Below are 6742 nucleotides of genomic sequence, written 5' to 3'. Positions count from 1 at the left end.
GCCTCATTATTTATTAATGTCAAGTTATTATACTTCAGGGGAGGATGGGGGCCGGAGCCGCAATGGTGACAGATGTTCCAACAGATCAGCTTATATAATGAGAAGTTGGGCCAAATCTGTCGAAAGAGGTGTTTTTTTAAAAAACACCCTGACTTCAAAGAAATGAGCTGTGGCATCTGTAACATCTATGGAGCCGTGCCAGTGGACGCGAGTGCGTGTGCAGCCGGGGGGCACAAGTCATGCGATTATTGGAGCTTGTAGTGCAGTGACTGGAACAACATCTGGGCTGCAGCAAGCTGGCCAGGACATTTAAAAAGAGCTCCTGCGGTGCCTCAAACTTTGATTTTACAGAGCTGTGGGGAAAGAAACAGGCTGCATTCAGAGCTCATGTGTTTTGGCTCACACATTTCATCCTCGGTCACCGCGGAGGGCCCCACTCAGCCGGGGAACCTGAGGGACACTGTTGGACCGCCATTCTCTGTCCACTCGGGCTCTGAAGATTTGCACTGGGGTCCTGGGCAGGTGAGCCCCCAAAAGAGTATAAAATAAGAAATACCTCTTGCCAATCCATGAACATGACACTTATTCTTTCTCAGCAAGAAACTCTCAAGAGAGGCATTTGTGCAAGAGCTTGACACTTATCAGTTGGTTTTGGGTATTATGCCATTTGGAAACAAAATAGCATATTGTGTGTGCTGGTGTAGGGAGGGAGTGGGAAGACTGTGTTCTATAGCTGAGAATTAAGACAATCCATTCCTAGTGCCATAGTTTCCCAGTAACAATTTCCAGCACCATGATGTTTCAAAACACTTTTTCCATTTCCCTTCTAGAATATTCATTTGTTCAACAAATATTACTGTGAAACTACCATGTGTGACATAGAACAGACAGAGTACTGGACAGAGAGAAGGTCTGGGAAATGAACTGGCGGTAAGGGAGCCTCACTTACTGCTCAGATGCCTTGGAAAGCATTTATAAGGCGCTCAGGAAACTCTAAAATTCTCCATCCTAGTGCAAGAGGCAGAAGAGCAGGATAACGAGGACTGTGGTTTCTGGAGCCAGAACTCTTGGGTGCAAATCCTGACTTTGCCACCCACAGGTTGTATGACCTTGGGTACATTATTTAATCCCTCTTTGATATGCAGTGTCCAGGTGATGGAGGTGATAATAATAGCATTAATAACCTAATGCAGAGGTTCCTTAGGAGCAAATATGTTAAATTATGTATCATGCATTTAGAATTCTACTTGGCACACAGAAAGTATTATGTAAGTAACTGCTCCTTTAAAACACATGTATGCACGTGCGCACACACACACACATATGCACACTCAAAAGATGTTATTTCAGAGTTGAAGCCATCAAATGTGAAAACCGAAACTTGCCATTCTCATTTCTGCATCATTCTCTTTTCAGCCCTCACTTGGCCAAACTCTTTCCTGGACCCCCTGATTCTAAAGTTGTTTTTCCAACTCTTGTGTGTAACTTTTAATCAACATAAGATTCCTTTGCCAACCTTTTATGTATTACAAGGTTTGGAAGCGTTCTACTCTCAAAACACATGCAGCAACCGAACCCAAAGTGCATGTTGTACCTGTAAAATAGAAAAAGAAAAGGAAGCCTGGGAGCCTGGGGAGAAGTCACTCAGCAGAGAGAAGTGAACTGGGGCAGAGGGTCCTGGCATTAAGGCTCTGACGTCCTAGTGCTAACTAACATTTAAGAAGCCTTGATAAAGTGGGTTTGGGCCAAATCATACCTGCTATGAGTTCTGTCCTGAGTATTCACTAACTGTGTAACTTCGGGAAATTACTTAATCTGGTTGAGTCTGAGTTTCCTCAGAGGTAACATGGGAGTCCGGCGTTGCCTCCTTCCTAGCACAGTGACATAAACACCACCATGTAAAGTAAGTAAAGGACTTAATAGAGTATCTGCAACATGGGGAGTGGGTGATAAAGAGCAGTTGTGATTATTAACACTGGCCGCCCAGTAGTTAGGGAGGAGTGTGAGGAAGGAATGGCCCGCACCAGGAAGAAGAAAGAGAAGAAACCTCCCAGCTCTCTGCCTTTCTTCCTTCCAAGCCACAGATGCTTAACAGTGCCTGCAAAGCCTACTCCTCACTGCTCGATAGAAGAGGGGTGGGCTAACAAGAAACCCCAGGCTATTTACTCAGGAAAACAGAGACATACCTATAATGGAATCAACATGAAGACCAAATTTCTAAGAACTTAGGAAGAAAACACTGTTTTCTTCAAGGTCCATGAACGCGGGTCTTTGTGCCTGAAAACGACAAGGTAAAGACACCAACAGAGCAGGAGGAATTAAAGAATAACTTTAACAGGACTATAATCCTTACAGGGCTATTGCCTTTGTTCCGATCTCTCAAAATAACACTCATCCTGGTGGAACAGTTCAGTTCACATGTTTCAGGAACTTACAGAATCGTCTCAATGCAGAAGCCCATAAATGAGTCACTTTGGCAACAGCGCATTTTTTTCCTCTTCTTCGAAATTCAGCAACAGCAGAAAGAGATCAGAGTCTCTGGAAACCACAGTGATAATCCTTCTTATCCAACCTATTTTCACTTTGGGAGGAAAGATGGTGTCAGGGCCCAACAGATTTTTCTTGAAGTTTATGGTGGGTCAGCTCAACAGACATGAAGTCCAGCTTCCTCTTTGATAGCTCCCTTTTCCCCTTATCTAATGCCAACTCAACTTTGCTTTTATTGGATTTCCATTACTTCAATGTTCTTCATGGAGACTTGGTTTCTGTAACCATTCCAGCTGATGGTAGTTGAGTACTTTGAACATCCTTAATTAACTCGCTCCATCACGCAGACCAGGCACATTTCCATCAGAAGTTGCTATCTTGTCCTTCAGCCTAGAAACTTTGGCACAGTGCCCTCTTGGAAAGCCTGGACTGCATCTAAATCCATGTGGTGGAGAGAGAAGCCAAAGACATCCATTCTGGGAAGACTCAGGCTGGGAACAAAGCTCTACTGTCCAAGCAACAGGGGACCAGCCACACTCAGAACTGTTCCATGGGCTGCCCACAAGTCTCCACGAGTCAGTTTTACTTGCCCCTATACCACTTGCCCCATCAGACCCCCTCCACTTCTCTTACGATGACAAATAAATCCAAAATCCAATTTCAACTGTCTGTTCAAAATACATTCAACTCTAGCACACCAGGTGTACCTAAGGCTTATCATAAATCAATAATCATTTTCATAAAGTATAAAAGAAATTCCTCTTTTCTCCAATAATTATCCAATGGTTGTCTTTATGGAAATCTATCCTGAGTCACACCCATTAGCTGCCCATAAGTATAAATGACTTGTTTTTATCCTTTAGCTAAGGAAGTATTATATGGCTACTACAGTGGATATGTGGTACCTGTTAGGTGTTAGTCCCATTCTGTGACTTCAAGGATTTTAATTCATAAGGTCAATATAAAGCTACCAAATTCATAATAATGGCTATTACTTCTTAACTAACTGCTTACAGTGATCCTGTGTTCTGCTTTTCTGAACTTCTCTTTTCAGTCTTTACTTTCTAAAGAAAAAATGCCCTTTTAGCTCGAAGACCCATACAGGTCCTCCTAGGGATCTCAATGCTCATGCATCTCATTTTCCCAATAATTCAGGAATAAGACTGAATCCACTCAAGTGTGTAACAGAATTAAATTAAATCCCCAAATCACAGGGCTCTGGCTCTCACTGATTGAGAACTATGCTAATATGGTAGCCAGTAGGCACCCGTGGCCATTGAGCACTTGAAATGTAGCTAAAGCTATTGCTGAAGTAGATTTTTAATTTTACTCAAACTTAGTTAAGGAGATCAAAGAAGAACTGAAACAATTCATGGAAACCAATGAGAATGAAGACACTTCGGTCCAAAACCTATGGGATACAGCAAAGGCGGTCCTAAGGGGAAAATATATAGCCATCCAAGCCTTGCTCAAAAAAATTGAAAAATCCAGAACACACCAGCTGTCTCTACACCTTAAAGAACTGGAGGATCAACAACAAATCAAACCAACTCCACACATAAGAAGGGAAATCATCAAGATTAGAGCTGAGATCAATGAGGGAGAAACCAGAGATACAGTAGAACGTATCAATGAAACTAGAAGCTGGTTTTTTGAAAGAATCAATAAGATCGATAAGCCACTGGCTACACTAATCCAAAAGAAAAGAGAGAAATCCCAAATTCATAAAATTATGAATGAAAAGGGAGAGATCACAACTAACACCAAGGAAGTAGAAACAATCATCAGAAGTTATTACGAACAGTTATATGCCAATAAGCTTAGCAACCTAGATGAAATGGATGCATTCCTGGAAAAATATAAACTACCAAAATTGAACCAGGAAGAAATCGACAACCTGAATAGACCGATATCTACTAACGAGATTGAAGCAGTGATCAAAAATCTCCCAAAAAACAAGAGCCCAGGACCTGACGGATTCCCTGGGGAATTCTACCAAACCTTCCAAGAAGAAATAACACCTATTCTCCTGAAGCTGTTTCAAAAAATTGAAGCAGAAGGAAAACTTCCAGACTCTTTCTATGAAGCCAGCATTACCCTGATCCCCAAACCAGGCAAGGACCATACCAAAAAGGAGAATTTCAGACCAATATCACTGATGAATATGGATGCTAAGATTCTCAACAAGATCCTAGCCAACAGGATCCAACAACACATTAAAAAGATTATCCACCATGATCAGGTGGGATTCATCCCTGGGCTACAAGGATGGTTCAACATTCGTAAATCAATCAATGTGATACAACAAATTAATATGAGAAGAGAGAAGAACCACATGGTCCTCTCAATTGATGCAGAAAAAGCATTTGACAAAATCCAACATCCGTTCCTGATTAAAACGCTTCAAAGTATAGGGATAGAGGGAACATTCCTGAACCTCATCAAATCTATCTATGAAAGACCCACAGCAAATATCATCCTCAATGGGAAAAAGCTTGCAGCCTTCCCGTTGAGATCAGGAACAAGACAAGGATGCCCACTTTCACCACTCTTGTTCAACATAGTATTAGAAGTCCTAGCAACAGCAATCAGACAACAGAGAGAAATAAAAGGTATCCAAATTGGTAATGAAGAAGTCAAACTCTCTCTCTTCGCAGATGACATGATTCTTTATATGGAAAACCCAAAAGACTCCACCCCCAAACTACTAGAACTCATACAGCAATTCAGCAGCGTGGCAGGATACAAAGTCAATGTGCAGAAATCAGTGGCTTTCTTATACACTAACAAGGAAAATACAGAAAGGGAAATTAGAGAATCGATTCCATTTACTATAGCACCAAGAACCATAAGATACCTGGGAATAAACCTAACTAAAGAGGTAAAGGATCTATACTTGAGGAACTATAGAACACTCATGAAAGAAAGTTAAGTTTAAATTTAAAAACAGAAGCAATGTAAAATATTTTCCATTAAATAAGACATTATTGTTTGGGAAGAACTACACTAAAAATTTAGCATCCAAATTGAGAATGTGCTGTTAAGTATAAAATCAACAGTGGAGTTCAAAGACTTAGTCCAAAAAAAAAAAAAAAGTAAAATCTCCCATTAATAATTTTAATATTAATTGCATATTTAAATAATAATACTTAGGATATACTGAGTTCAGTAGAATATTTTATTAAAATTAAGTTCACCTGTTTCTTTTCTTTTTTTTTAATTTGGCCTTGAGAAAATTTCGACTGACATATGTGGCTCATTTTGTGTTTCTATTGGGCAGCAATGCTCTAGAGAATAATTATAAAGAGAATAAAAAGAGTAGTTTCTACACTAGTTTCTACTGAAATGCAGGGAGAGAAAGATAGAGGAGGGAAAAATTTAGCCCATCTAACTACATGAAAGGAAAATAATTTTATCTGAGATCAAATCACTGGCTCACAATTCCCTATAGGTTTCGTTTTCCAGTCTCTGTTCCTAATCCAAACAGTGCACTGGCTACTTCTGAGTGATGAGATTGCTCTGCGAGACCTTGGCTACCCAACGCCCGGACATGACACACGCACACCCCCTCCCCTTACAAAAGTGCTTGAAATGCTGTAATAAACACACAGCTTACAGCAATGGCACGAAATGCTCCCTTACATGGTATCTGCGTGGAGCTTAATTAGATGGAAGGATTACAGAAAAGTTTGTGTCATAACGATTCTTTAAAGTGAAACCGTAGATCAAAGTTCACTGCTGCCAAATATACAACTTGAGAACAAACTCAAGTGCTGCTATTAATCATGGTTTCTGGGGATTTGATGACACAGATTAAACTGCTGTAAAGAATACTGCTGTGCTTCACATTCTTGCAACTGTCATCAACGCTTCTGCCAAGTGTTCACAGAGCAGGAAGGAAAGCTGTTGAGCATTTACTGGAGGTGCCTCTTTCCCTGAGCTTCGTTAAAAATCTGGGCAACAGGTTTAGGGATATGACAACACCTCTGAGGTATCTGCAAAGCCTCCACTTTCTTAGAAGGCAAGAGAAGTCGTGGAAAGATGGAGAGGCAAAACGGAGGAAGAGCATGGAGGCTGGGGCTGGGAGGCACAAGCAAACAGAGCAGATACCACACTGAATTTCATTTCTATTGAACTTTCAGTCAGAGAGAAGATTTTCCATAAAGATGCTATAAAATATTTTAAGTAGCTTATAATGTACCATATTTCAAAGATATGGGGATATGTAACTTTTTTGCTTCATAATCTTCATTGG

This window comes from Neovison vison, chromosome 1 (genome assembly GCF_020171115.1).
Source record: "Neovison vison isolate M4711 chromosome 1, ASM_NN_V1, whole genome shotgun sequence".
In the NCBI taxonomy this organism is placed as follows: domain Eukaryota; kingdom Metazoa; phylum Chordata; class Mammalia; order Carnivora; family Mustelidae; genus Neogale; species Neogale vison.
The sequence above is the reverse complement of the archived record's forward strand: the minus strand, read 5'-3'. Positions refer to the sequence as shown.